The sequence below is a fragment of the Lolium rigidum genome, chromosome 6, assembly GCF_022539505.1.
Source record: "Lolium rigidum isolate FL_2022 chromosome 6, APGP_CSIRO_Lrig_0.1, whole genome shotgun sequence".
Lineage (NCBI taxonomy): Eukaryota > Viridiplantae > Streptophyta > Magnoliopsida > Poales > Poaceae > Lolium > Lolium rigidum.
Genome location: NC_061513.1, coordinates 336,422,410 through 336,434,437, shown reverse-complemented (window position 1 = coordinate 336,434,437; position 12,028 = coordinate 336,422,410).

The following is a 12,028-nucleotide window of genomic DNA, read 5'->3' as shown; positions in this document are numbered from 1 at the left end:
GTTTGTGTGGAGAAGTGGAGTGTAGTGAGTGTGTGAGTGAGTGGGCTGGTTGGTGGCTGAAATAAGCTGCCAGGTTATTGCCGGCGCACCTGGACCATGGTGCGCCGGCAACATATACCCCTTTCGGCTATATCACAACCGGGCCGGGCCCAAGAATCATTGCCGGCGCACCGGCCCAGGGGTGCGCCGGCAATAGCAAATTTTCCACCGGCGCACCACTGGGCCGGTGCGCCGGCAATGATTCTTGGGCCTGGCCCGAATCGGCCGGGGCCATGCCAGGAAATAGCGCCGGCGAGGCTTTCCCCGAGGTGCGCCGGCAGTACCCCTTCATCGCCGGCGCGGCTGAAACGTGGTGCGCCGGCAATGATTTCCACCGGCGCATGCACAAGGTGGTGCGCCGGCACCACTTGCCTCCACCTATAGGCTTTTCCCTAGTAGTGTTTGGTCCATGGTGAACTAAAAAGTGGAGAATATCATGAATGCCAGATTGGAAAACTGACAATGGAGGTTCAAGTTTCCGCGCTGTTGAGGGATTTGCTTGGTGTTATGGGTTTTGCAACAACAATATGAAAGTAGGGGCGGCAGCGCATGTGAAGTTCAATGTCTTACATTTCAGGGTAAAAATCCAAGGTTTGACCTTAATTGGTTGTGTCTGGCAATGACCTTGTTGAAGATATTGTTTTGAGAGTGGAGCCTATCTCCAGATGAAAACCAAAGATCTTTGATCGGGCAACGACATTGCTTGTGCACTGTTCCCTTCTTATGGCCCTCACTTTTCGTGAGTCTAGAGTTCAGGTGTTTGTATTGTTGCTGCTAGGGTTAGAATTCCCTAGCAGGTCTTTTATTTTCTTAGTTTTTGTTTTGGCCGTGTGCATCCGTACTGTCATTAAAGTATTGCATGCTTGCAGGAACAATGTGCATTTGGTATCTCTTGGTTTTAACATATTTCTCTTATCTAAATAAAAGGAAAACAAGTCATGCGATTCAACCTGGAACTTAGCAGTTTCCTTCTTGTAGGCGTCGCTTTTAGAGAGTCTGGAGTTCATGTGTTTGTATTGTTGCTGCTAGGGCTAGAATTCCCTAGCGGGTCTTTTGTTTTCTTAGTTTCTCTTTTTTTTGGCTGCGTGCATCCGTACTGTCATTGAACTATTGTGTTGTTGCAGAGACAAGGTGTAGTTTTTTTTAAACTGGAGACAATATGTAGTTAGTATCTCTTGATATTAACATATTTCTCTTAATTAAAAAAAGGAAAACAAGTCATGCGAGGCGGGATTCGACCTACAACATAGCAGGGGCTTGCCTCCAATAATTATACTATCTTGTCTTGTCTTGTCTTGCCATGTGTTGGGTGATATCGCTCCCCAATTGCGTCCTCCAAACGCACTCCCAAAACTTAAAAATTAATTTTAATAGATAGAAGAAAACTCTGTACTAATATTCAAATCGGTGCAACATAAACAAATTATATATAAAAACTTCGAAAAACATAATCAAATTACATAAAAAAAATTAAACTACTACTTCTTCTTCTTCTTCTTTGATGGCCCCGCCTCGTCGTCCTCATCACGCTGACACTTCCTGCTTGTCACCTCTTCCGAAGAGGCGGTGTCGGTCGACGCGTCGGAGGAACTTGTGTCCTCCTCGTCGTCGACGGTGCTTGCTGGCTGCGCCTTGGCCTTGGCCTTCGCTTTCGCGTCCGCCTCTGCCTTCGCCAGGGCAGCCGCCGCCGTCGCTTCCTCAGACCCTTCCTCCTCCACGTCCTCCTCCACGGCCTTCCATTCCTCCATGATGTCCAGTGGCGACGGGGAATCATCGCCGCTGCTGGGCGTCCGGACTCTGTCCCACCAATGGCGCCATCCTGGAGACTTGCCCTCGCTATCGGTGTCTGATGGAAGCCCAGAGATGTAGCTCATCGTGAGAAGCTTGGATGACGGTTGAAGATCCGAAATCGCCTACGTACCGGTCTTATTGAGCGCGGATGAACGACGGCGCAGAAGTCGAAGAGAGCGGCGGTTGCTCTTCCGAGGAGTTCGCGCTTCATTCCGGCGGTTGGCGCGTCGGTCGATGCGGTTGCCAATGCGATGGTTCCTCTTCTCGGCAACTGCACCGTCGCTACGTAGGCGGCGGTTGAGCATCGGGCCCGTGCCTCCTCGCCTCTCATTTCGTTGTGTCCGGTGTGCCCGGAGCGTCCCCTGTAGCGGGGACGGGCTCGGCGCCGGACACCGTATTGGGCTGCGCCGGACAAAAAGGGTTTTTGAGGCGCGCGCGGCTGGAAACGGTTTTTTGTCCGACCTACCCCAAATCCCTTTGGGGGCGGTTTGGGGGACGCGACTGGAGATGCTATAAAAAATACTCTGCGAACTAATACGAGAGGAAAGGAGCAAACTTTAATGTGAACCCGAAGAGTGAATTCCACTGGATTGAGGAATTCGAGTAGATTTACAGATTCTGTTTGCCTCTGGAAGGAAGATGCCTCATAGTCTTGGCTATCGGTGAGCGACTGAGCCTGGCCAGTCCGAAAACGACCTTCGTCCCGCTGCGTGTTTTTGTATGTAAGCTCCAACAAGGCAACAATTCTGTCCTAATCTGACCTTATCTCAACCCTTGTGCCAGATACGCAGGCACAATGTAGCCACTTCAGGCGTATTCACACGCAGAACGGTTAGCCCCCCCAAAAAATCCCATAAACGACAGGCGACAGTAGCAAGAATGTTAGGCCGATGGAAGCACATCCACGAACGTTCTCGTCACCTCTCTCGCGACTTGCCGCATCGATCGTCATTCGGCTCATCTTGCTTACGGGTATGCATTGCGAGTATTGCCAAACCGAACAGACTGCAAGAACCTTCGTCCGTAGCCTGTGGGATAGGGAATGCAGAAAGGCACAGTAACTGGACAAGCATATGTACCGAAAAGCCAATTTGGCTCAGCAGGTGCATATGGATTATTGTTTGGAAATACGTAAAATTCAGAAAAAATAACAGGAGCATCCTTGCATTCTATGTTCACACACAAATTTGGGGGAGAAAGGAACATTTTCCGTGTCTCGTATAATAATTAAAGATAAATTTTCTTGCTTCAACCTGACTAATTGTGGGACATCTTTTTCACTTCTACTAGTAACATGAAATGTCCACATGCACCCGCGATATTTTTCTTTCCAATTTTCTTTGATATTTCTAAATTATATTTTAAGCATTATTTACAATAAATGGGTTCATATCCACTTGGAGTCAAAAGAATCACCTCCCGCACACATGCCGCAGGTAACTACCCCGCGAGCGAGATATCTTCTTGCCTCGCTCCCTAGATAGGTTCTGTGGTGCAATTTGAAAGCCATATTTCGAATCATGTTTTTGGGATCCTTCTACGGATGGCAAGTGGTCTTCCTTGTTTAGACCCTATTTTAATACTCCATCCGATTCTAAAAAAGTGTCAAACAGTTAATACAAATAATTTTATAATTAAGTCCTTCTGAAATTAGGAAAAACCATTCGCGCATCATCAGTTTCTGACCGCTCTGCAGAGTGCGAGGAGTATTCATCCGTTCCGTGCGCCTGCGTGCGCCCCGCTCTGCTTTGCTTTGCTCCATGTGAGATTCCGCTTGTGATAAGAGCCAGCCCAGGTCAACGACCAGTCCTCCACACGCGCGACCCAGTTGCCTTGTCCCGATCCAGATTCCATCCTCATCGAGTGTATTCGCTAGAGTGCGGGTTGATGCTCAACAAGTGTAGAGGGCTTTTTTGCAAAATGTGATGTCCGACATTTTTTTAGGATCGGTGGGAGTAGGAACTTTCCACGTTTATCCTTTTTTTTATTACGTCTTGTTTTTTCCTTCCATATGTGGATCTCCTTCCCACTTATCCCTATAATTCCATCTTTAATAAGTTAGGATTTCATTATCTCACTCACTTAATAAGTTACTAGAATTTTATTACTATCTTACTTAGTAAGAATCTATAGTCCAAACTAGAGATGTACTTCCTCTGTACATCAATGTAAGATGTTTTAGGTACTTTTAAATTAACTAGATACAAATCAAAATGAGTAAACTTATACACACAAATAGAGATTAGATACAAACTAAAATAGATGAACCAAACAAAATGATTCAACATCTTATATTTCGAGACGTAGGAAGCAGAAGTGTGAACCACTTCCACGTCCTTCGGAGAGCCAACGTCTCGCGGAAACGGGCGCACGACGCCGCGGTGCGCGCCACAGAAACGGGAGCGGAAGCCAAGCTCACACCCCACCATCGTGGTCGCGTCGTCGTCCGGACTCGACCCGGCCCTGACCGGACACGGAGCACGGGACTTGGGAGGCAGCAGCCATAGCCAGCCAGCCACGCACCCGGCCGCATGCCCTGCCGGCGAAGCCACGGCAGATGATGATGACCGCGACGCGCACATGGCAGTGCGCGCAGATTCGGCGGCGGCGGCAGCGGCAGCGATCCACGTGTCTTCGGGCTGCGCGCGCGTGCCCGAGCTCGACGGGAACTGTCCAGGGAAACTGCCCACGAAACGGCTGGCTCCTGCCTCGCGCTCGCCACCGCTGCCCACGAAACGCCGAATCTGCACAGCTGTGGGTAGTCGATCGATTGCTCCTGCCTCGCGCTCGCCACCGCAACCCGGGGCTAGTTTAATTAGCAGGTTCAATGTGCCTACATGTTCCGGGTTCAGTTCCCACTTCCCACGGCACGTGCAGATTAACGAACTTGAGCGAGACATGCCAGCCCTGGTCGACGGCGTAGAGCACTGTAGCTAGAGACACCGTACACGGTACACGTCGGTCTCACGGGGATGGGGTATATACTACGTACTTGCACGTGCTCTTTATGACGGCATGTGTACATGTATACGCAAGTTCATGGTGGCTAAGCAACATAATTACCAACATATCTTAAGTTGACTCCCTGGGCATACACAGGGCAGGGACGTTGCACCTGAAGTCCTCAACACTCAACCATGCATGTAACAAGCGCGCGCGTGCATGTGGCTGCGAAACGCATTCAGCAACCCCCTCTTGTTTGTTTTATGCATGGTTATACTTAATTGTTAGTGCGTTTGCATGATCTGTTATCATCCTGTGCTTGCATGTAAGATTTGACATATTGGATATGTTCAGAGCACACCCAGTTATTGCTAAGGCAAGTGTTTGTACGATCCATTTTCAACTTGTGTTTGTTCGGCTAGTTATAGGTCGATCTATAACGGACATGGTGTTTCTACACCCGAGTGCATATGCACTCTTTATTTCAAATGCATTTTAAACATATTTAAAAATATCAAACAAATATAAAAAATATATCTCATGTAGGGAGTACATGTTATATGTTCACAAAGTTGTTTCAGCAAAAACCGACATGTTTTGTACCATGTGTAAAAAATACAAATTTTTGATGCAAAAATACTCTATTTCTTGAGACAATTTTTGTTTCTTTACGAGGGCATACAAATATTCGGTTTCATGTGAAACTTTACGTGCACACATAGAACATGTCCCACTACATACGGAATTTTTTTCCAATTTTTTTAACCTTTTAAAATATGTTCTGTACATACCGGGTGCATATGTATTCAAGATCAGTTTTGGGTTTCCAGGTCTATAACTAACTTAATCCTCGACCGGTTTCCCAATTTTTATGTGTAACCGTGAAAAAATCTTCGCAATTGTGCGTCCATTCCAAATTAAGCATTTATGTGCAATTTTCGTGTGTATAGATCATGATGCAGACTTAGCGGTTCTAGAGTCGGCTTGGAACTAACTTAATTTCTTTCTTTAATCATAACTAACCAACTTAATCCGTGGTCGACCTAGAACTAGGAAGAGGGGTTGTATATTTGAAGGCCCTGGCATTGGACGTAACCACATACCTAATTAAACAATGGGTTTGCTAGTTCGTGGTCGACTCAAAATGCATTATGTGAGTTGCGTCTGAATTTTTTCAGTTGCATGCAGTTGCAACCGAGCGGAACTATCTCTAACAATTTGATTTGCATCATAATTCGTGTTGATTGAGAGTTGCAAGTGAGTTGCTGTTGAGGAAAACTATTCCGAACCATTTGATTTGCCTCGTAATTCCTAATGATTGGGAGTTGCAATTGGGTTACAACTGAGGAAGCATATCCCTACCTAAGGTAATTCTTGATCGACTGAGAACTAGTCGCTCGTATTAAAATTCTCGAGGCCTTAAATGTATAGTCTACATGAGTTAGAAGAAAAAATACAAACGAAGAACAGAACAATTGGGGCCAAATCTAAATTTATTTCGTTTTCTTTTCCATATTTCGTGTTCAAATAACTTAGTCCCTGTACTCTATTTATTCATCAAGAAACAAGCAGCCTGCTATTTTTCGTTAAAGAATAAAAATATCCACGTCCAGGGCGTGTTTTCGCCCATATATTGACCCCATCTCCCGATGCCCCTGTGCTTCCCTGCTTCTCGACCTATTGCCGTTTGTTTAGTTATTACAATGATGCAGATTTATTCTGAGCGGCTAATTTTTTTTCGGACGATTTAGGAGTAGTTATTTATCGGTTGACATTTGCAGTTATCCCATGTACTTGCACAAACCTCAATATCTAGATCAGATAATTCATAACTTTAACTGAAAAATAGTTACTTCACATTTCTATGAAAAATAGCAAAACATTAGATTGTATAACTGGGCAAATCGAGCAAGCTACCACTTAAAATGTGTTCAAGAAGTCAAAAGAATAACTACACATGGCACCAATGACAACAACGGATGGGAGATCGTTCCCGTCACTGAACCAGGAAAGGTAATCTAGCAACAGATTGAAGATGCGTACCCACTAATAATTTGGCAACAGATTAAAGATGCATACCCACTAATAATTAAGTAATAACGATTGGCGCATTTAATTTCCAGATAAGCACATGCCGAAAACGACTAAGTGTGCACACGCACGTCATGCTATTATCGTTATGTCTAGACTTATCTCCAAAGAGGAAAGCATAATATATCGCTGTCAAATATCGCCTGCCTAGCTATACTCCAGATCTTCACCTTCGTAATAACCAAGATTTGCCTTAACCCTGGAAAAGCTATTGAAAAATTCACGATCGAACATGCACACGTCCCGTGTCATCCCGTAGGACGACACCAGGGAAGAAACCCTAGCACAACTTAGAGCTCACCAGGCAGATCCCCAACCGCTGCCGCCAGCGTAGGCTGCAGTGCCAGCAGGCCGTAGTGCCATAGGTGTTGGGGAGCAGAGGGTTGTGGCGACTACTTTCTCTATGTAGACATCGGTGGAGTTTGCTGCGTCCGGTGGTCAGGGCGGCGCCCATGTCCCTGGCCAGGTGACGGCAACCTCCCCTAGTGTCCTTTGCGTGCACTAGCTGATGTGGATGGAGGTGGCGGGCCATGGGTCTATGATCCCACTTAGATCCATTTTTGGCTACGATGACATGGTTGACGGCTAGTGCAGAGCCGATCTGTGCGACTTGGCGGCGATCCGTCCGACTACGAGTTGGGGTGGTGCGGCTACAGGTGAAAACCGAGCTCCGAATCCAATCATGATGAGCGATGGTGGTCGTTAATTTCTTGAAGGCATCACCATTGCAGCCATCCTCTACTCACTCGCGCTGCTCCGGAGGAAACCCTTGGTTCTTCTAGATCGGACGATGGCTTCGGTGTAGCTCTCCCTTATGGAGCATCATTTTTGGAGTAGTTGTTGGAAAGAGGAGGCCAGAGATGGAGTGGTGTGCACCTACCATGTCAACGACGGTGAGTCTGATCATTTGTTTGGCACTGTTGGGTCTGGGTGACGAGCGTGATATGATGGACTCGCACAGGGTGTTTGCGCTACCTGACGGCACATGCGACAAACATGACATGGGCTATGCAGATATCTTCCCTGAAGATGGCTCAACTGTTAACGATGGCTCGTAGTTGGACCGGATGTGTGCTCCTGTTTCATCGTAGGATGATAAGTGATGCCCCGGGTACTTAGTTAATTTTTTGGCACAAATACAATAGGGAAAGGCTCCCTACTGTGTCATTTTCTATTAATAATGAACTAGCTGAGTGGCCCGCGCACATGCGCGGGCGACATCTTGATGATCTTATAAAGTTTGTTATATTACCCATTGAAGAGAAATAATTCTAGGTAACCTAATAAAAATGTAGTTCGTAAGTGAATCGTAGGATCATTTTAAACTTTACCAACTTTTAATATACTTTTATAATTTTGAGTAGTTGTAATTATTTTAATTTATCTGACCCAATGGAAATGCGTAAAATTACTACTTGGTGAATCTTCTATTATTGATCTATTTTTAAATCTGATTTATACTTGGGTATAATTTCACGGAAAATAATATTCATATAATTATTTTTAGATTTTGAATTAGTTCAATCGCATTTTCGCTGAAGTTTATGTCGGTTAAGTCTACTGTAGGGGTAACCTAATAAAAATGTAGTTCCTAAGTGAATCCTAGGATCATTTTAAATTTTAACAACTTTTAATATACTTTTATAATTTTGAGTAGTCGTAAATATTTTAATTTATCTGACCCAATAGAGATGCGTAAAGTTACTACTTGGTGAATCTTCTATTATTGATCTATATTTAAATCTGATTTATTCTTGGTTATAATTTCACGAAAAATAATATTCATATAATTATTTTTAGATTTTGAATTAGTTCAATCGCATTTTCGCTGAAGTTTATGTCGGTTGAGTCTACTGTAGGATGAGGCGTTTTGGCATCCGGGAGCATATGCTTCCGATTTTTTGAAATGTCTTTTAAAGGAATTTTAAAAAAATGAACATAAAATTGATGTGTAGTCTTGACATGCTATGTGCTCATAAACATTTTGTATGTCGTGTGTAGAAAAGACAGAATTTGGTGCTTAAAAAAAGCTTTTCACGAAATATTTCATATTTCTTTACACATGACACAAAAGGAATTAGTTTTCAGCGAAACTTAGCGCGCACACATATAATGTGGACATATAATCGCTAAAAAACAAATCAGATTTTTCAATATTTTAAAATATTTTGTGTGTAGCAGAAGCATATGTTCTCAAGTTCAAAAATGGATTTCCAGTCTAGTGTGGATAGTCTTACTTTGTGATTAAGTGGCTTGCTAATAATTTTAAAAATATTATACAGTATAATTTTATTTACGCTCTTCCATGGAACGTTCCCGTTTTCCCCCTAAGCTTACCGTTCCGCTCCCTTTTTTTTGTGCACCGCTGATCTGCAGCTCGATTAGGTAGTCTCCCGCTCCCATCACAAAAATAAAAAGGCAGTCTCTGTTCCAGGAATCCACCAAAATCAGATCGCTGACTCTCTCCGTCGCGTACTATTGGAGAATTAGGTACTTCCGTTGGACTTGGAGGACCATGGCGGTCGGCCGGGTGGAAGAGGATGATGCGCCTTCTGTCCGGCCAGGAGCTCGAGCCTCGAGGCTTGCTGTGCAATGCCGCCGGTCGTCTACCTCGTGTTTGTTTGTAGCAATTTTTCTCAGTGCTAATGACTAAAGAGGTCACACCAATAATTTCATAGTGAGGCTCATGGTAGTTGTGTCAACATGCAGTCCTACTCTGGTTTTAAACTCTAGAACAAAGGTTATGATGACCCTGCATCATTTCGAGCCGGTATTAAATATAACTAATATAGTTTCTCACAATGAAAACTGAAACCAATAAATGAGCTTCTAATAAGACGAACTCAAATAAATTTAAGAATGCTAAGCCCATAACGGTACCATATATTTATTGCTATTTTTCATTGCTTACATTATTTTAGTTTTAATTAGAAAAATAAAATTATTGTAAGTATTTAATTTATTGTATGATTTTGACAAATATTCCTTAGAATTCGTACATACATATGTTAATTATTTGCCTTAACCGGTAATGATAATTTTGGGTGGTATTATGGAGCAACACACAAAATTGTATATTAAAAACAATTTGCCATCCAGTCAATTGAGTTTTGCTTAATACTTAGTCTACTGAAGCTTAACTATTTCCTACCTTAGGTTAGTTTTTCCGCTTTATCATAACTCTAGATAATTAATCAACATGAATCCAGTACCAGGGTAATAGACAAATTATTTATCAGCAATAACCTTTGTTTCTCTAAGCCGTAGTTAGCCAAGTTTAAGGTTAAAAGAATTTCGAAAAGCTAATAATCGTTACCTTGTTGACCGGTGTTTTGTTAATATATGGTGAATTACTTTATCATGTTCACGTTTTTTATACAAGAATATTCCTTCTTTCAACGAAATACATTGTTGTCTAATAACTGTTTAGTGGTACAATTATGTATCCTGTTAATTGGCGGTTTCTAACGGCTAAATGGTTGAGTTATTATGCACTAATCTTTAATTTCTTCGTATGCTTGGCCGACCCACAAAATTAAAAATGATACTCTTATTCTCTGCCCGCCGAGCTTTTCTTACGTTTTAGTTGACCGGACCCAGCTATTCTCGTATGGATGTAAGTTTTTCTGCTTTGACCGATACATAACTTCTGTTATGACAGATCCAAGTTTAGTCATAGACTGAGTTTTCATTCACTTACACCTGATTTTTTTCTAAACCTTAAATGGCCGATATTAGGGCGACTTTGATTCCGAGAATTTTCGTAGAAAAAATAAGCCATACCTTATAGTCGGACATGATTTAAACCGGCATTGAATTAGTATCTGAAGAGCTGACTTCAATATATTACGTGCTTCATGATCTTGTTGTGCAGCTTCATGTACTATTTTTGAGTCGCCGCGAGATAATTTTGAAGGCACCTGGAGATTTGAATAATAATTTCATAGGTAAACATCCATACTTTATAGTCGAGACATGATTTAAACCGGTGTTGAATTATTATCTGAAGAGCTGACTTCAATATAATTAGGTTGCTTCATGATCTTGGTGGGCAGCTTCATAGACTTTTTTTCGAGTCGCTGCAAGATAATTTTGAAGCCACCTGGGATATTTGAATAATGATCACATAGGTAAACATTACAAAGGAAAATCAAATTCCTGGACGTCTCAGAATTCCAAAAAAGAAAATAACACTCGAGTGTACTAAATTAATTTTTTTGCTTTTACCTGTGTATATATATTTTTTAATGAGATCCAATAGTTTTGTCATAGCATAATATTTTATTCATTTACACTGAACCTTTTTCAGAATTAGAAGGCCAAGCGTAGAGTGTCTTTAATTCCAAGGATTTTTCATACAGAAAATAATCCATACCTTATAGCCGGAAGTGATTTTAAACTGTGTTAAATTATTATCTGAAAATTGACTTCAATAAATTATTCGCTTCATGATCTTGGTTTGAAGCTTCGTGGCATAATCTTGAAGACATCTGGAAGATTCAAATAATGATCACCTACATAAAGATTTCCAAGGCAATTAAATTCCGAAACAACTCGCTTCCAAAAAAAAAATCAGACTCGATTATACTGTATTAAACAGCATGCAGAATAGCTTCAATTCGCGTTGTTGTGCCACTCGTTTATACGTACCTTGCGTTGTTAGTTGGCATTCTAGTTAATTCAGCCGCTCATGTCCATGTCGCATGGTTCATATTCACCGGATGCCCATGGCTGGTCTCCTATTCTTATGTTTGATCATCTAATTAATATGCTCCTGCCAGGAAGTCTGTAGACCCAGAGGAGGTTGCCAACCGCGCCCCTCATAGCAGCGATAGGTGCTGGCCTCTCCACTTTGGTGCCGACCCAGGAGAGCAAATCCTATGCCGCCGACGAAGATCCCATCCAAGACCTGCGCTGGTGCAATCCAATCTTGTTTTATTCAGGCCAGCCCACTGAGACACATGAGTACGTGCATGAGAGAAAATTGTTTAGAGTTTCAGAGGGCGTGTCACATATTGTCGTATTGATGTGGCTGCGAATTGGAGGATCTCAAGAATTTGGCATCTGCGTCCGACGTTGCGCTTGGAGGATCTCAAGAATTTGACATCTGCATCCGGCGTTGAGAGCCGCCTGGCAGGGGCATCTTCTTTGATTGCATGATCCA